At 36.6% G+C, this 20,672-nt stretch overlaps 1 protein-coding gene across 2 annotated transcripts in view; it reads left to right on the top strand.

Moving 5' to 3' along the window:
- Window positions 1-20,672, top strand: part of KHDRBS2 (KH RNA binding domain containing, signal transduction associated 2) — a 535,359-nt gene that overhangs the window by 354,928 nt on the left and 159,759 nt on the right. The window lies entirely within an intron of this gene.

Raw genomic sequence — 20,672 nt, 5'->3', positions numbered from 1 at the left:
GACACCTTTCAACATTTAGTTGGGTAAAAAGTACTTACTTATTAAGCAAGAACTAACTCCAACTGTCTTTGGAGCCAGATTTTCAGCAAATATATCTGTTCTGCCTCACATGCCAAATGTAACTTAAATTATTTTAAGTAGTATACTAAAATCAGAATGACACATATAAAGCTAAAATATAATGGAGCAAAATATATTACTCAATGTCTAGTTATCACTTAACATTTCTCTTGGAAAAGAAAGTATATTACAATAATTTAGATGGCTCAGTCTTGAGTTTTCATGCATATTTTAAGCAATGAATTTGCCTCCAAATAAGTCTACAATTTACCCTTCCTTTCAGAAAAGTCTCCATTAAATTTACCTTTTAAACAAGTTTCATCCAGCTGTATTCCCCACTTTTCTATAATAATCTCCTTATAAGTAAATCTCTCATAACAGCACAATTTTTACTTTTACGTCTAGCATTATATTAAGTGTTTTTTTTTTTAGTCTGAAGTTACTTGTGACTTCTTCTATTCAAACAGTATCTCCTTTATATATCTGTGCATCTAAACCTGGTTTTGCCAGTATCTCACAATTAGGATTCTACTTACCTTGCCTACTTCACTTCGTACGTTAAGAGTCACCTTTCGGTTCCTTCCTTTCTTACTTTAAGATACTACATTTTGACTCACAAGAGAAAAAAATATGAATGAATAAGTTATCAAAACTATATTCTTTAATAGAATAAAATATGTTGTGCTGTTTGATTCAAAATAAATTTATTTCTATTAAACACCCATTCTAAAGTATGCTAATTTATAGATAGATGTGATCAGTAATAAGAAGGACCATAATTAGATATCAGTATTTTCTCAGGACATTGTTCTTGTGAGGATATATAATCTCACGAATTTTCTTTTTATACTCAGGAATTTTGCAGTCAAATAAATGACATGTGTCAACCATCAGTCTGATAAGAGTGCAAGGGATATCTGATTTGAAATGTAATACTAGGTTGGTTGTAAAGATCACAAAGGTGCAGCTCCTAGCTCAAAGAGTTAGCAGTAACAAACTTGCAGGAAAAATCAAAATTTAAATTTAAAGGGAGGGGCTGGAGTGTTATTACAATGAATAAGGTGCTTGCCTTGCATTCAACCAACCCAGGTTTGATTTCAGGCATCCGCTATGGTCCCCCAAGTCCTGCTGAGGACCACAGAGTCATGATTAAGCCCTGAGCAGCACTAAGGGGAACCCCAAAATAAACCAATAAAGAAATTAAGAAAATGCTAAGGCAAATTATAGTTTGCAGGAGAGGACCCAGACTTCATTCTTTTATATATATATTATATAAATTATATTATATATATAAATTCATTTCATATTATTTACATATATGTTCATATATACAAATATGCAATTTTCCCAACCTTCCTCTCAATTTTTATTTGTAGTATGCCTGGCTATCAAGTGTTATGATACTTATCTGTTATACTTTTATGTGCTTTGCTTAGAGTTTTAAGGATTTAAGCAAAATTCATTTTAGTGCTATTTGATAGTGTAAGTATATGAAGAAAAACAACCAGTGGTCTTTAACTTTATAAAAATAAGGATAGAAATGACTAGGACAGTTAGGTGTGTTTGCAAATTATTTCAAAGTTTAGAGTATTGAATATGTCAACAAAATGAGCAATGGTGATAAGAGTTAGTATAACAAAAATCACTTATATAATAAGGCACATATTATGATCCCGGAACTCTGACTATATTTTTACATTTTGCTATCAAGTTTTGATTTTTGTGAGTCCTTCCCCCTTTGTGACATTCACTGCAGAGGACATACATTGTGGTGTTACTTCTGGCTCAGTCTAGCCTTGAGGACTCCCTGTGTCACTCCCCAACTGCCCTAGGGATGGAATGGTTTACAAATGCTCTCCCCTGCCTCCCTGCTCTCCCAGTCAAGTTTTATAACACATTTAGTGTTTTTATATTATTGCTTTTTATAGTTGAGGAGGGCTGGAGCGATAGCAGAGTGGGTAGGGCATTTGCCTTGCACACAGCCAACATGGCCGACCCGAGTTCGATTCCTCTACCCCTCTCGGAGAGCCCGGCAAGCTACCAAGAGTATCTCGCCCGCACGGCAGAGCCTGGCAAGCTCCCCGTGACGTATTTGATATGCCAAACACAGTAACAACAAAGTCTCCAAGTCTCCAATGGAGACGTTAGTGGGCCCACTCGAGCAAATCGATGAACAACGGGAGGACAGTGATACAGTGATAGTCGAGGAAACCAAGATTGAAAGAGGTCAAGTAATATCCCCGAAGTTTATTTGGTAAATCTCCTGTTACTGGGTGCACCTAACCTCTAAACTGTCGCAAATGGCCCTTTGCATATGACAGATTCTTGCCCAAGCACTTTGTACACATAGTTGCATGTTATTCTCTTGGCAAGCTTATGAATTAAAGACTGTAATTTTATTAGATACCAAAGTTGATTTGTAGGAGTAAGTTGAACCACTGAGCTAACATCTTGCAGATAAAAAGCGGGGATTTCAAACATAGCATGCAAGCACCAATCTACATTTCCTTGTTATCTCCGTGATAAAACTACCATAATTTGAATAGTTTCATGTAACATCAGTGAAAAAAAAAAAGTCTGGCATACTTTACAGTATCACCTAATCTATCTGGATTGTCCCTGTCACTGTCACTGTCCTGTTGTTCATTGATGAGCCCAGTAACATTGTGAGACTTGTTGTTACTGTGTTTGGCATATCGAATATGTCATGGGTAGCTTGCCAAGCTTTGCCGTGAGGGCAAGATACTCTCTGTAACTTGTCTGGCATTCTGAGAGGGGCAGAGGAATTGAAGGTGGAGAAATCTAACTCTGGTCAGCAGAGTGCAAGGAAAATGCCCTACCCTGCATCTGGATTGTAGTGAATTAAAAAAAATTTTTTTTTTGTGGGTGGGAGGCCTTAACCATGAATTGGAGCAAAATAATTGTAGAGGAAACATGTCTGAAAGGAATTTAATAATTAAGCTAATAGTTGTTGTGTAGATGCTTGAAAGAGATGAGGGCCAGGCTGGTTGGTCTGAGTTGCACTTTATTCCAATTCTCTCTTCATTCACTCATGCCTCCCCTTTATCTCTCTCTCCAACTCCCCTTGCAGTCTGGGCTAACACTGCACTTAGTCAGGTAGCAAAATCAACATAAGAAAGCCCTTCCTGAGGGCCCACCTAAAAGGTATTCTAAAGTCCTTCCCAACTGCCCAAGGGCAAAATACCTCTAAGGTGTTTTTCTCTTTTCCTCAGTCCAATAACTATCAACATATCAATACTAGCTATTTTTGTATGGACACAGTAAGAGATAACATTGAGACTTAGGGCCCTCTCCTGGGAACATCTTGCCACAGACTCAGACTACAGAGCTCAGGCCAGATTAATCATTCCTAGCTCTAGCAGGGTCCAAATCTAGTTATTACTTTTTGGATCATGACAGCATTTGTCCGTGACCAAGCTCTTATAGTTAAGCATTATGACGCTTTGGCCAGGCCCATCTTGATGCCAGGGTCGCACATAGCTTACCGCTTGCCCTGGTTCCATCCGTCCCTCTTTGGGACCCTGCTTTTGGGGGCACTAGAAAGTAAGGGCAGCTGAGGCTTAGGTGAGAGAACAGATGCCCAGGAGGGAAATATCACTGAGAGTCACATTACAAAAGCATAGCATACATAATGCTGTCTTCTTGTGTCCATACAAAAAGGATACTGCTCTGAATAAACTATGCAAAGGACTTAGGGAGAAGAGAAAAACAGTATTCACAAGTCTACAGAGCACAAAGAAAGAAGTTACAAATAAACACAGAGGAATGGGAGCACTGTGATGGGAGCAACCCAATAAACCTAAACTACCTGAGGCTATGCAGGAAGGACAAAATAGTGTTATCTTAAACTTGGGTATGATCTTAGAGTTTAGGGTTTATACTTTTATCCAACCTCTCCTCATCCCCATTATCCTCTATATTATTTCTTTATCAAACTCCTTTCTATGAGCAATCTTGTTTTTTTAGTTTAACTACGTGGAGATGAAAGTTTTCATGAGAAAATAAAGTTGAGAATTGTTTGTGCTAAACCAACAGTTTGTCACATGAAATTTAGCAAAAGATTTACAGCAACAAGTGATCTTTCTTTGGGTACTAAGTAAAATAAAATAATGTAGTCATACAATGACTGAAGATTTTCTTTCGGTACATGATTAAAGCACTTTCCTAAAGAGATATTTTAAACACAGTATCACTACCACACAGTGGTTTTTGCAGGATTTTATTTAGAGGCATCCATCTGTCAAAGGCAGTTTTAGCCCTTGTTCTAGTTCCATAATAGTGAGGGACCTGCTTTTTTTTGTGTTTGTTTTGTTTAGTAATTTTACCTTATCATAAGCCAAAAAGTCACTTACCTGCAAGACCTCTGCAGCTCTGGAGGGAAGCAGGGTAGTACTCAATGAACTGAAATCACGGGGAATGAGAAGAGGGTGAATTCAGGTGACAGGAACACAAGCTTACAGCAAGGGAGGCAAAGTAGAAGGAGTTGATAGGTCTTTGGGGATTTCACTCTTTTGAAGAGTATGTATGGTTGTATACAGAGAAAGTGATTTCGTTTCCATCAAATTTCCCCAAAGGTTGACAAGGTGGGATCCAAAGTTTGCTAACTCTTCACCTACTAGAGAGCATCTCTTGAGTATTGTGTTTATCTCATAACTGCATGAGAATCGAACTTACCAGGAGCCTGATTCTGTGATAGTGACAAAATCAAGACCCACCCAAATTAGTTTATGTGAATAACCTGAGAACAGTCATTTCCTTTTAGAATCTGCATGTCAGAGTGGAGGGATGAAACTGGAACATTGCTTTACAACCGTATCAAAATCCTGCCCTCAATTCTCAGAGATGGTGGTTTGCATCGAATTATTTTCTTTTCAAGCCCCTTCTGTAGTTTCAGCTTACGGATATGTGTCTGATGCAGCACACTGCCAAATTGCTCCCTACAAAGGCTGAGTAGCATTAAAGGAAAAAATATTTCATTTTTAGCCGAGCTTCTGAAGACTAGGTGACGGATCCTCTACGCAGGAGAGTATCTTTCCCAAATGATAAATGAGCTTGGATCCTCATATTTTTTTAGAAGAATGTAGGTACAGTAATACCAATATTCTCTAAAGCTACCTACTTCCGATGATGAATTCTCCTGTGTCACCTCACTGGTCGTGCTATGTTCCTGCCATTTGTAATAATCTAGTATTGTGAGCTACTGTCAGATAAATATTCACACAAGTGCACTACTTGTTTTCTTCTGAAAGAACCTGTTTGGCCACTGTGCCTCAGACAGACTCAAATTTAATGCATCCTTTAAAAATGTATTTGGCAGTAAAAATGTTGTGGAAATTGATCTTGTTATAAAATTTAGCACCTCGGCTTTGACATTAAGGCCACTTAGAGACTTCAGCAATCAGTAAGGCAGAGAGTGAACAACTGAATTTCAAGGTAATGGTTTGGAGGCCATAAAGTGATAAATTGGAACTGGTTATGAAACCTAGTATTTCAACTTGGTCATTCATTTGTCAACTACTTGTGCTCTGGGATACTCATTGACAAATGAATAAATAAATAATGTCTTCCTCTCTGACATTCTTTAATGCAAATGATGTAGACTTAAGTCTTTTAAGAGTACCTCAACTAAACAAATCAGCAGGAAAAGATCATAGCCATGTGGTAAATTATGACAAAAAGAAAATAATGACCTAACAAACATCACAACGAGATTGTAATTACATTTTAATTTGAAAAGTTATCGCCAATTTGACTTCAAAAGTGGACCGATTAAAATAAGTTTTTATGCACATGGATCAAAATAATTATCAATATGATGAGTTGACTCTCATGTTTGTTCTTCATGTTTTCTAAATCTTGATTTAATGGCATTGTAATTATGACACACTTCAGTTTAAGGATAGATTTAGTCCTTTCTGGATTTGTGAAGAGTTCCTAGCTGAAATCTCCCTTAGATCTGAGAAGGACAGGTGATTGTAGTGATATAATTGTAACCAATTTCTCAGAGTTAAGTCTAAGTCAGTCCTGATAGTGTAGATGTAGATAGGTACATTTATTTGAAGACTATCGCCATCAGTGAGAGAGATTGCAGGGACTCCCATGCACTGCACTTGTAGTGATCAAAACCATTCCCTTTTATTTTGGAAATGGGTTTTCATAAGCAAATTTGACTTCTTTAATCATTTTTTTCTCACGTCTGATTTTGTAGTTTCAGCTTCAGTTTAATGTATTTATTACCCCAGAACATCCCCTTTGTTTCCATCACACCATTAATATGCCAATAGAAGCACTGTAGTATTGTAGCACTGTCCTCCCATTGTTCATCAATTTGCACCAGTAATGTCTCACAACAAAGTGTGAGACTTTTTGTTACTGTTTTTTGCATATCGAATATGCCACGGTAGCTTGCCAGGCTTTGCCATGCTGGCGAGATACTCTCGGTAGCTTGCCAGGCTCTCCGAGAGGGGTGGAGGAATCAAACCTGGTTCTGCCACATGCAAGGCAAATGCCCTACTCTCCACGCTATTGCCCCAGCCCATGCCAAGAGTAGCTCATCATTTTTGATGAGGTTTAGAATAGAAGGCAACCACGGCTGGAGCAGTAGCATAGCGGGTAAGGCGTTTGCCTTGCATACAGTTGACCTGGGTTCGATTCCCAGCATCCTATGTGGTCCCCTGAGCAACGCCAAGAGTAATTCCTGAGTGCAGAGCCAGGAGTAACCTCTGTTCATTGCTGGGTGTGATCCCAAAAGAAAAAATAAATAGAAATAAATAAAATAGAATGTAATCAAACTTAGGGGAAAATATATTTACACAAACATATATATATGTATATGTGTATATATATATATATAAAATCACACAAGGCTCAACCTTTTTTTTTGTGTAGCTGTATTTTAATTTGTTTCTTTTTTTCTATTAATTTTTTTATTAGTGAAACACCATGAGGTGCAGTTGTAGATTTACAATTTTTTGTGCTTGGGTTTCGATTATACAATGATCAAATACCCATCCCTCCACCAGTGCCCATTTTTCACCACCATGGATAATATCCCCCCACCCCCATCCCCCTCATCCCACCCTGCCTCTGTGGGAGGGCATTCCCTTTTGTTCTCTCTACTTTTGGGTGTTGTGGTCTGCAGAAGAGGCATTGAGTGGCGAACATGTTCAGTCCATAGTCTACTTTCGACATGCATCTCCCCTCTTGGAAGGATCCTCCAATCACCCTTTATTTGGTGCTTCCTTCTCTATCTGAGTTGCCCTTTCCACCAGAATGCCCGGCTGGCCTCTGAGCTATGGAGTAATCCTCCTGGTGCTGATCTCAGGTATTCTTGGGTATTAATCTCATATTTTGCTACTTTATATCCCCCAGATGAATGCAATCTTTTTATGTCTATCCCTCTCTTTCTGACTCATTTCGCTTAACATGATATTTTCCATGTTGTACCACTTGTATGTAAATTTCATGACTTCATCTTTTCTGACAGCTACATAGTACTCCATTGTGTAGATGTATCACAGTTTCTTTAACCAGTCATCTGTTCTCGGGCACTCAGGTTTTTTCCAGATTCTGGCTATTGTAAAGAGTGCTGCAATGAACAAACAAGTGCAGATGTCACTTTGACTATACATTTTTAAGACTCAACCTTTAATAACACGTTATGAATGGAATAGTTAACATATGGAATTTCTATTAATAAATTTCTGTGAATCTCCATACTCTTTTCATAATAACCGCCAACAATTCTTGTTCCCACCTACAGTATACAGGAAGAGTTCTCATCTTTCCTCATCTTCTCTAGTACTTGTTTCTGGTCTGTCAATGCTGACCATTTTCATGGGTATGAGATACTAATGACACCTGTCCTTAACAATAAAAAATCATAAATATCTTTTCACATGCCTGTTGGTCATTTCTTTGTCCTCAATGTAGTACATTTAGAACCTCTGCTTTTTTTTTTATTTAATTGGATTATTTGTTAAGGTTCTTTCTTTTTTACTTTTGATTTTCAGACCACACCTAGAAGTGATTAGAGATTATTCTCTGTTCTCTGCTCAGGAATATTTTTGGCAGTGCTCTGTTGGCTAGGTCCAAGCACATTACTATGTCTCTGTTTGTGTACTATGTCTCTGGCCCAAACTTTTATATTTTAGGTATACTTCTTATAGAACACATTATTTGCCGATATTCTCTCCCATTTGAGAGGATACCCTTTCATTGTAGTGATAACTTGGCTCTGTGGAAATTCGTTAGTTGTTAGTCCTATTTGTACATTTTCACTTTTCTTTCTCTTGCCATAGAAGTCAAATTCCAAGAGACTCCCCAGGCCATCGCCAAGCAGATTTTTTTTCTGTGTTTTGGTGTATGCATTTTTGTTTCAGAACTTGAAGCAAAGACTTTCCTTCACTTTGAATCAATTTTAATTTATAGTCATAGGTAGTAATTTAGTTTCATTCAGTTTTTCTTGTGACCGTTCAGTTTTTCTTACCCCATTTATTGGAGACTTTTCCTGGTCCCATTACATGCTTTTGACTGTCATAAATCAGAAATAAAGCATACTTTTAAAAACTATTTTTAGTTTCAGAGTTTATTAATACTGGTAAGGTAGTTTTAGCTTGTTTATTTTCCCTGAGGAAAATATATGGAAGATTTAAAAAATTATTGCCTTTACATATACACTGTGATTGTTTTTCAGTTTTTGTTTTTGTGTATAATAGTTATGTGCGTTTTTGTGTTGCTTCATGATCCTGGGCCATGAGAAGTTAAATTTTTTAACTTTTTGATATAAGTTGTTCTTCTAAGAAGAGCCAATGAATCACCTAGTCTGTTATTAGAATTTTTATTACATTTTTGCCAACTAATCAAATTTGAAATCAAATTATGTTTAGTTTTAATTTGCATTTTAATGATTGCTAATGAGATTTTAAAATTTTTGTATATCTATTGGTTATTACTATTTCCTTGTCTGGGAAATGCTTTATATGCTTTTGCTCGCTTTGTATGAATAGTCTTTTGCATTTATTTGTAAGATTTATTTAAAAAGAAATATTATTTAAAAAGTGTAGATATTGAGAGCCCGGCAAGCTACCGAGAGTATTCGATATGCCAGACACAGTAACAACAAAGTCTCCAATGGAGACATTACTGGGCCCGCTCGAGCAAATCGATGATCAATGGGAGGGCCTTTACCTTTTACCTTTTATTGACCCTTTATCATTTTTTTACATCATTCACTTATTTGTAATTCACATTTTCATTCTCTTTTATGATGATTTGGTGAATTGCTTTTTCTCTTAATGTGACAGGTTTTTTCAGTTTTTCATTCATATAGTGTATTTGTGTTTCATGTAGTAAAGTTTCAAATGTTGAGATATAAAAATCTTCCCCTAAGTTTTCCTTTAATTTTTTTTTATTTCTCCTTCCACAGTAATTGACTTGGAGCAGTTTTACATACGGTTTGTTAAAAGATTTAGATTTTAATTTTTTTCTCAAATCAATTGCCAGTTAAATTAGAACTGTGTATAGAATAGCGTTTTATTTCTTCCCAAATGTGTAATAACAGTCGTCTCTAAATCAGGTTTTCCACATTTCTTCAGGTATTTTCCCAAGCACTCTGATCTCCATCTTTTTTTCTGGAAGCTGATAGAGCACTAACATATTTTCATAGTTTTCTAATTAAATCCTGGCATCTCGTCACTTAAAGGCTATTGTTTCTTCTTCTCGGAACTATCCTAGATTTTATTGGTCCAGTTTTATTTCAAATAAATTGAGTTGATATGTTATTTGTGGAAAAAATGATCATCTTTATGTTAGTGAACTATAAGTGTATACATTGTATATCTCTTATTTGTATAGCTCTGCCTAAGTTCCTTTCAAAAAGTTTCATGTTTTTGTATATTTCTTGTATTTCACTGTAGACATCTTATAGTTTTATTAGTTAACTATCTAAAAATATAAATATCAATGGATTACTCTTACTGTTAATCTATATACAAATTACTTAAATATTTCTATAGTATCTGCTGTAATATTTTAAAATTTTTATTACTAGTTCATATAGCATATATAAAGATTCTTTGACATCCCACATTTGAATCTACATGCTTAAAATTTAATATAACAGGACTGTAGAGGTAGAACAGTGGGAAAGGTGTTTGCCTAGCATGTAGTCAACCCAGGTTCAATCACAGGGACCTGATATGCTCTTGATTCCTTCCATGATCCCTTAGAATAGAGCCAGGAGTGAGCCTTTAGTACCAACAGGGGTGGACACCTATATAATCAAAAACAGTATTTACCATAAGAAAACTTATATTATATCAATGTCATAGACTTTCAGAAAAATGTTATGAGTACAAAATAAATTTCGTGATCCTCTCAAATAGGTATGTTGTTTCCTCCTGAATTAGATTTGCTATTTTCTATGTTTTCTTTCAGAAACATTTTTAATAGGTAAATTTTTACCTTTTTAAACTTCACAATAATTTCTTAATTCTCAAGCTTATTTCTTTGGAAAAATTTATCCCCGACACATATATTCTTTAGAAGTGTATTTCCTCAATCTTCTAACGTGAGAAAGTTCTATTTTGATTTATTTATGATACTTTATTTTGCCTTTGCTTACTGTAAGATGATTTTTCTGGATAGAGAATTTTATATTGCCAAATATATTGTCATGTTAAAAATACTTGACTTGATCTTATTATTGAGAAGTCACTTGTAATAATCTCTGCTTGTAGTAAATGTATTGCTCTCTAGTCATTTTTAAGACTTTTCCTTTCAGGATTAGAGACAGAGTGCAGTGAGTATGGCAATTGCTCTGAACATGTGCAGGGCTAGGAGTTGGTCATGAGTACCACAGGGCTTGCCACCCTCCCACCACACACACACACACACACACACACACACACACACACACACACTAAACATTTTCACCTTGTTTTTGATGTTCTACAACTTTTTTCTATAAATAGGTTTGTTTCTATAATCTATTGTGATTTTTAAGATTTGCCAATTTGGGGACATATATATATGAACTTCTAAAATAATATATTATTTTAGAAGTTCTAAAATAATATATTATTTTAGAAATTCTCATTTCAAAAACTTGGCGCCAAGAAAACCAAGTTCAGTTCTTCTGGACACCAGTGCATGCAGTCCTGGAATTTCCCCAAAACCATCAGGGTAGCACATATATCCACACATGGCACTGCAGGGCTCAAGCAGCATTCATTCTCAGGTTCTTGAATCAACCACTGACCTGATTATCCGAGAATTTCCAGTGGGTCCCTGAGCACTGCTTGAAATACTTCCCCCACGGTTACCACTTTTCTCTCTCTTGTGATGACTGTGGCTTCTCAAACTTTGTAATAAGATAAACTTTCTCATTTTAATTCAGTATCTCTTAAAAAAAACTGCCATTTATTCTTCTCATTTGCAAGAATCTGTGACTTTGGGGGTATTTTTTCTATTTAACTGTATTAATGTTTTTCTCTTTATAATTATTATATCATTAAGCAGTTTTCATTAAATGAAATTATTTTTCCTCTCGGTGCTCTTCAGTTGCCAACTTCCATTTATGTAAACATAGTAATAATATATGAATCCCTTCTATAGTTTCAATAATGCAGGTTTTCTAATTCTTATTCTATGCATTGATATGTGCATCAATTCAATACTTGCAAGGGTTCTATTATGGATTTAAGTATGAATTCTGATGCCTTGGACTTACAAAGAGGCATGTGATTAAAGTTTCTCTATATAGTCATGCTTCTCAAGTTTGTCAGCACAGTGCTCAATGTGATTGTTGAACCAAATCTTGATTTGAGAAACAGATTTTATTGTTATTATGAGTGTAGTCTCAAACTGGAGATGAATAGGAAAATATTTCTTTTCTGCTTTACTCAGAAATGACACTATTTGGGAAACCAATTCCGTTTGCTTTTCTTAAATGATTCTTTTTCCCTGTCATCTAAATAATTTCTCACTATGAAAGAATTACATGGTACTATTTAGCTGATATTTACCTACTTTTTTTTTTAACTTTGCCTACTTTTCTAGGCTAAATGTTCTGGATCAATTTCTCCAGTCATTTATGCAGCCTGGTGAAATTAAGCAACATAAGTAACACTATGTTCTAGTATTTTTTTTTATTTTTTTGTTTCATTAGAGAATCATAATTTACAAACTCATTGAGCAATGAGTTTTTGGCATGTCATATAACATCAGTTCCACCACCAGTGTGAACTTCCCTCTCTACTTGTGTTCCTATGTTCTTACCTGCTACCTTGACAAGCACATTTCAAAGTTCTAACAAATATATTCACTGCAGGGTTTTTCAAGTTTGGGAAATGATTTTCTAATACGAAGCTGAAGAATTCCTTTATTTATATACCAACCCTGCCATCTCAGACGCTGCCTTGCTTGCGGCTTTGGGGCTGGACCCCAAGTGCCACCAAGTCACTCCTAAGTTCAGAGCTAGGGAGAACCTCTGAACACAGCTGAATACTGGGGGTAAAAATCCCCAAATATAAAATAAAACAATCTTTTAAAATATGGACATTAATGTGTTCTTTCTGTTAATTTTAGAACATAAAGAATATTCTCATTGATTTTCCATAGTGTGGTAGAATGTTTCATTTTTCAGTCTGTTTTCACTCTTAGAGCTAATTTTAAATTAAGTAAGTAAAAGTAAAGGCCCTCCCGTTGATAATCGATTTGCTCGAGCGGGCCCAGTAACGTCTCCATTGGAGACTTTGTTGTTACTGTGTCTGGCATATCGAATACTCTCGGTAGCTTGCCGGGCTCTCCGAGAGGGGCGGAGGAATCGAACTCGGGTCAGCCATGTTGGCTGCGTGCAAGGCAGACACCCTGCCTGCTGTGCTATTGCTCCAGCCCCTGTGCTATCGCGCCAATTATATTATATATTTATATATACAATTATAAATTGTATATATAATTTATATATGCAATTATAAATTGTAATATATTTGAAAGAATATTATGAGTTCAATGTGATCGTGTAGCTTATAGCACCTGTTTCTAGAGTACATGATTAATATGTAGCTCTTATGTACAAACTGTTAAAAATGTTGGTTGGTAAGTTCACAACTCAGTTATCAAGTTAGCAATTTAGAAATATTTTGAATATAAAACTTAATTTTGATTGTAAATTTGTCCTTTGTTACAAAAAAAGTTGACTATTGTACTTTTCTGTATTTGTAAAAGTATACTGTGAACAGCTCTGAAGTTTATATGGCTCTCAGCATGTTGTTATATGGCTCTCAGCATGTTGTTAGTTTTGGTACAGCAAACTATCGTTTGTAAAGATGACCATAATACAAGATATTGAAATAAATTAAAAAGTGTAGGTGCATAAATTTCCATAAAAGTTAAATAGATTACATTTTATGTAGTTCATAAATCAAAATTTTAGCTAGAATTGCTATTACTTAAATATTGAGATAAGATACTGAGAAAACTTATATTGCAAATATTAGTTTAAACTTACTGCCAGTGAAAAACTCACACTATGTTTTCTCTGTCATCTAATAAAGGAAGTTAATGGATACTAAAAATTTTAAAGCATTACTGAGAACAGCAGTTTTTTCAAAGACTTATAATTACATTGTCGTGGCCCTGATTAAGATTTATTAAATGATAATAAACTCTTCAATCAGTTGCAAAAACTTTAAAGGGAAACTCGGTGTCTATAAGCCTCTGGAGTTCATTTTGGCAATGAAATCAGTACGTTGCTGAAATGACTTATTCTTCAATAGGTGGTGACAATTTATATTATTATCATAAGTTGTGAAGTTGTGAAGACTAGTTGTAGCTTCTATCAGAATCCATAGATAATTTTTAAGAGACGTGGAAAAAGTAATTATGCCTGTCTTGACTTTTTTTCCTTTACCATACATCACTGAACTTCACTATGAATGCCAGTTGATTATTTGTGATAAATTTAGGATACAATATAGTTTACTAGATAACTTTAACAAAATGAAAATTGTCATAAAATAACAAAAAATTAACATATATTTAAGCATTAATTGATTTACTAAAAGCCATATTTTCTCATTACGTTTTAGTCTAGTTATGTAGTTATTTGTACATTAAATTTAACTTGTATTTGGAGAGATAATAGAGATATTAAAGGCAAGTGGTACCATCTATGATCTCCAGAACCCTTTAAGAAATTACCACTAAGAAACAGGAGTGAGTCCTGAATACTTGTGACCCCCAAACAAACAAAAACCCCAGAGATTGAGACAGACCCACAACTTTAAAATTATTATTAAAAGTGGAATTGCCTTTTTTTATTATTAAAACCCCCTACCCCCCCCCACACACCACTACCCTCAATTACTCCTCACTGAAACTGAGCTTTTCTGACAAAATTTGAAGAAGGTCAGAGGTTTGTCTCTTAAAATTGTTCTCATATTCCATGCAGATAAACAGTTCCTTCCAACAGTGTTATGCCAACAGCACGGATAAAAATACCAAAGGATTAACAATACTCCTGCATTATTTTATTCTCCCTGCCTCCAGCAATCTCGGGAGTGTGTTTTGACTTCCAAACAAGTACCAAACAAGGCTTAAAACTCACTACTATTGCAGTGATCACTGGAAATACCACTTAGACACCTAAGGGGAAGCAGCAGCAGGGGAGGAAGTGCAGTTTTACAAAACAACACGCAAACTCAGTAACCTAGAAAGAAATCTTCTATTTGTCTTTTTTTTTTTTTTGTCTATAAAGCCAAAGAAACTGTTCCAATAAGGCTTATCCCTAAAACCAAATCTTTCACACTTCTCCTTGAAAATAAATAAATTATCAGAGACATAATTAAAAAAAATGTTTTGTTTAAATTTTATTTTTATAAAGCACAATAATTCATTACAGATAATATTCAAACACCGATCCACCACTGTGCACCTTCCCATCACCATAAGAGGAAAGTGTGTGAAGATCGTTGCATTTCATCCTGGGTACATTAAGCCGTTGTATAAGAGTTTACAAATATATATGTTAAACCCAAACAAATGTGTGCTATTTTTGGTACATCAGTGCGCTAGTCTATAAAAGGTCGCATGGCCCCATTGGCAGCTGTGGGCCCAGGACTTTCTATGTGGCTCTCTTCTGGGAGCTCCGTTTCATAGTCTCTGGATCTGGGCCATTGATGAGATTATATGGTGCTAGGGGCAGTTTGTGGGTGTGACGACCAAGCTACTGGAAAACTGAAGAGCTGGGGGGGAGGAGGCCCCCCCAACTTAGGGATCTTGGAGATCCAGTCACAGGTTCTGCATACCTGGATTTTTCTGCAGGTTCCCCCATAGGTGAGGCTGGTCTGAGAGTGTAGAGAGTGGCCTTGAGCATGACTTCGTGGTTGGGTTCTGGAGTTTTTCGGCTGCCAGGGATCTGCTGAAGTGGGGAAGGAAACTCAATCTGCCCCCTCCGAGTTGCCCCTGTGAAGACAGCCTGGAGCGGGGTCAAGACTTTCTGTGTCTGTTTTGTTTTGTTTTGTTTTTATCATGCCCTATTATCTTCTTTTTTTCAGATTAATTAAAAGCATGAAACATATAAATGGGTTTATAAAGAGGGACTTCTTTTAGAGTCCATCATCTTCCTTTGCTAAAGTTAATAACTAAATAGAACTATAAGAAAATCAGAAAGTAGGAGTGGGGAGAGAGACTATTTCTTTCATTAACAGGTTCTATCACGTAGATCTGCAGATTTCAGAGGATAAGTCATTACTTTTCCCCACTAGCTGGAGGTGCTGATAGGGAAAAGTAATTACTGTACAACCAAACAAAACAAAACCCTGTCCTCCCGTTGTTCATCGATTTTGCTTGAGCGGGCCCAGTAACGTCTCCATTTTGAGACTTGTTACTGTGTTTTGCATATTGAATACGTCATGGGTAGCTTGCCAGGCTTTGCTGTATGAGCAAGATACTCTCAGTAGCTTGCCGGGCTCTCCGAGAGGGGTGGAGGAATCGAACCCCGTTTGGCCAGGCTGGCTGTGCACAAGGCAAATGCCCTCCCGCTGTGCTATCGCTCCGCCAGTAATTATTGTAATCACATATAATAGGAATTCCGATATTGATGTTGAGTATAACACACTGGCTAGGAAAACAAAGACGCGGACAAATGAAAATAATAAAAGAAGAATGAAAGCAAAAATTAAGTATCTTATGTCAAACGGAGTGAATGTGGTAAAGGGGAAATAAGCTGTCTGAAAATTTATTAAGCACGATAGAAGTCAGTAGTGAGACCGTAAGATAGAATCAAATTCACAACAGAACACAAACTGAAAAGGATAACAATATTACGTCTTAGTATTTGTTCCAAAGTAAGAGTATAAGTACAGCTGTTACTTTAAAAGGTGGTTCTAAAAAGGAAAAATTCAGAAGTAAACTGAGCCTACTTTCTTAAGGCGAGAGTCAATAAAAATGGCATTCATGAGCAGGTTACTACATTGGGAAAGTAAGGGATCTTTCGAGCATCATGTGGAAAAACTCAGAAGTGCATGCTAACTAGGTCCAAAATGAGAAGCTGGATTGGGGCTTATGTACAGGTCTTCCATGTAGGAGACACAACTCAGCCAACTGTGGATCTCACTCAAAATTGTGTCACCAGGTTCAGAAACTCCAAGTAGGGTGCTTGCCTTGTACAAGGCCAACCTGGATTAGATCACCAGGAGTGATCCCTGAATGCAGAGTAAGCCCTGAGAACTGCCAGATGTGCCACACCCACCAAATGTGTGTGTGTGTGTGTGTGTGTGTGTGTGTGTGTGTGTGTGTGTGTATCACCAAAGAAAATGTAGATTAGGACATTTATCTGTGAACTGCTGTTTCACAGGTTATTGAATTCTCCGAGCATCCAAGTTGTGTTTGTATGAACAGTTTTATTAATGTTTGAGAAATACCAGTTCCAAAAGACTATTAACAATGATTCTGGGAATGTGTGTACGACTATCAACTTTAGCTGTACTGAGGTCATTGATATCAAGAGGTTGCAATATACATTATAATTACCATATACAACTAAATCTGTGCTCTACCCACATACATATAGAAATGCACGCATATATATATAAGCATATATGTGTACATATATATTCTTTTACCTTTGTAAATTGATATACTTTTTTATATTATTACTGAACTTTTTATAAATGATGCAGCTAATACATATTAGTAAATTCCTAAAGGTAATATAGATTGGGTCGGCCATGTTGGCCGCTTGTAAGGCGAACGCCCTACCCTCTCGGAGAGCCCGGCAAGCTACCGAGAGTATTCGATATGCCAGACACAGTAACAACAAAGTCTCCAATGGAGACGTTACTGGGCCCGCTCGAGCAAATCGACGATCAACGGGAGGGCCTTTACCTTTTACCTTTTTAATATAGATTAATCTGAATTAATTAGAATTAATAAGAAATATTAATTTGATGAAAATATCCTATTTGTAGAGATGCTACTTAATTTCTTTTATGATCATTTTTCCTCTACAATAAAAGATCCAGTAATCCTATCTTAGGCTGGAGCGATAGCACAGCGGGTAGGGCGTTCGCCTTACAAGCGGCCAACATGGCCGACCCGAGTTCGATTCCTCCGCCCCTCTCGGAGAGCCCGGCAAGCTACCGAGAGTATTCGATATGCCAAATACAGTAACAACAAAGTCTCCAATGGAGACATTACTGGGCCCGCTCGAGCAATCCTATCTTGGTGCAGGTATAATATATAAAATTTTAAGGATGCGGTTAATTATGAAATTATCCAAGAATACAGTTGTTTCCTAATAACACGTCTTACTAGAATAAATGGGCTGGGAAAGAGTATAGCAGGTAAGATACTTGTCTTTCGCATGGCCAAGCCAGGTTTGAACCTGGCACTAGATACAGTTCTCTGAGCTAGATCAATCCTCAGAGTCAGGATTGATCCTTGAGCACAGCCATGACTGACCCAAACCACCTTCCCCTTTCAAAAGGAGTAAAAACTTAATAGGGAAGCCAGTTATTTTCCATAGGCTCAAATCCAGTCTGTAAAACTTAAAAATAAATAAACATCTATCTATAAGTAAACGAATAGAATCAAAGTGATACAAGCCAAAAGATGATAGGAGAAGAAAAAAAACTGAGTTTATAGTAGAATTGCCTCTTAGAAAATTAAATTTCACATCCTGAGTTGAGCATGTTTGCAGAATTCTTGAAATTGTGTGAGAAATAGTAAGTTTTGTTTTTAATAACTTTTTTTTATGTCTTTCATAATTCCAGTGGTCCCAGAGTCCTGAATCAGGAATGTACGACCTTGACTTATTTTCTGGTTAATAGAGACATGATACTAAGTACTAGCCAATATGAAAATTTTGAGGAAGTTGGGATGTCCATCATAAAGTTATTTTCTGGGACTAGAAAGATGTTATGGCAGGTAGGGAGCTTGCCTAGCACACGGCAGACAGGGCTCCATGCCCAGCACCCATTTGGTACCCTGAGCCTGCTGGCATTGGCTCCTGAGCACAGAGCCAGGAGTCTATCCTGAGCACAGCTGAGAGTGGCTCCAAGACCAAAAATAAAAAAATTAAAAAATAATAATATTGTATTCTTTAAACCAGACTAGTGGTTGCTACCATCATGGACCTTGAAGCAGGCTAGAGTATCACAAAGGGCAGGATCTGACCTTTAGAAAACTAGACAAACCCAAACAATCTGCCTTGATTTTTTGGGAAAGGAACAATGACATTTTTCTGTATTTTAAACCACTTCTATTGGAGTTTCAGGTTTCCTGTCCTACAATCTAATACCACTGGATACAGAGACAAAATTCAGCAAATATAAAATGATGCTACTCTTACTTCAGATGTATATCGATATGCCAGACACAGTAACAACAAAGTCTCCAATGGAGACGTTACTGGGCCCGCTCGAGCAAATCGACGATCAACGGGAGGGCCTTTACCTATCAAAGCACATTTAACATTAAATATAAATTAAATTTATTACATTTAATGTGGGCTGGAGTGATGCAGCTGGCCTGGCTGAGCCGGGTTCGATTCCTCTGCCCCTCTCAGAGAGCTCAACAAGTTACCGAGAGTATCTCGCCCACACAGCAAAACCTGGTAAGCTACCCATGATATATTTGATATGCCAAACACAGTAACAAGTCTCACGATGGAGACGTTACTGGGCCCGCTCAAGCAAATCGATGAACAACGGTGAGAATGGGCTGGGAAAGAGTATAGCAGGTACAGTGCAGTGCTACATTTACTGTATATGATATCTGTCTCAATTATGTGATATCTAAACATTCGATTTTTATTTAATGTCTGTTTAATTGCTTAGTTTCCCTTTTCCTTTCAACATATTTTGCATACATTAGATTCCAAAATGCCATGTGAGTAAAAGGAGGCACAAACCAACCTTGTTAAAATCGTAGTCGTTTCCCTCTAATATTATTACACAAATGTCTATCCTTTTGATTCCATAAATGTAATTATGTTCAGGCAACTTTTTTTGGAAGTAAAACAAGTCTACTTGGGAACTCAAGGGAGAAAAACAGAGATGGTGACAGACAGAGAGAGACAGAAACTGAGAGAAAAGTGAGACATGCTTGAGAGGCGTCTCCAGAGTGGAAAGCAAAGTGAAGTACACATCCCAAATAGATCTGGAGTGAATTCCCAGATGGAGAATACATGCCAGTGAGTAAGAAAGTGCACAACTCAGACAGATGTGGCCACTATCCCAGAATGGTGAAATATACCTTAAATAAGTACATATCACAAAGAGAAATGTGAACAAAAGAAGCCAAAGGGTAAGGATACAACTCATAGACAGTGATCAGGTAAAAAAGTGTCCTAAAATAAAAGAATTAAAAATGCACATCTCAGGCAGAGATCTGGGCAAAAGCACAATGCAATTTTTTGATTATATTACTATAGTATTATGTATCTTATAAAATGATTTTAGTGAAAATAAAATGCTAGGTTAATTGGCAAATAAGACTTACATAAGAAAGGCCTTGCTAGACAAGGAACTGATTATGGGTAAACTCTAGAGAAATATAGCTTAAGATATTTTCACCAGAACAACCTGAACCCCAAGGATTAGGATATAATAAAGATGAATCCAGGGAGGAAGAAAGTGGAAATTTTTTATATCAGATCTATAAAGGTCAAAAGCAGAGCAATCTAAGGTCACAGCAGGAGCTCATGGCTTGAGGTCAAGAGCTCAAGATAATAATGCATCACCTCAGTGTGCGTGAGTGTGCATGTGTGTGAGTGTGTGTGTGTGTGTGCACACGCAGTGTGTATAATGGTGCCTGTGGTATTTGTGAGTATATGGAGAAAACAGGTTCATGACACTGAAACAGTTTGTTCTGATTTTAGTGATTAGCTGTGAGAAGCATAGTTAAGAATATAGTAATCTTTAAAATACTATGCCTATATATGGAAGAGACCTAATTTTTTATCATAGTAAACTTCAACAAAGAAAAGTGAGCATAACCCCAGAGCAACATTCTTGCATTACTCACACACATACACGCTCATTTTTTAGATTGCTTCAATAAATTACTTAAGAGAAATAGAGTTTCTA

Source organism: Sorex fumeus, unplaced genomic scaffold, assembly GCF_029834395.1.
Source record: "Sorex fumeus unplaced genomic scaffold, SorFum_2.1 ptg000124l, whole genome shotgun sequence".
NCBI classification, from domain to species: Eukaryota; Metazoa; Chordata; class Mammalia; order Eulipotyphla; family Soricidae; genus Sorex; species Sorex fumeus.
This window is presented reverse-complemented; position numbering and strand designations above follow the sequence as displayed.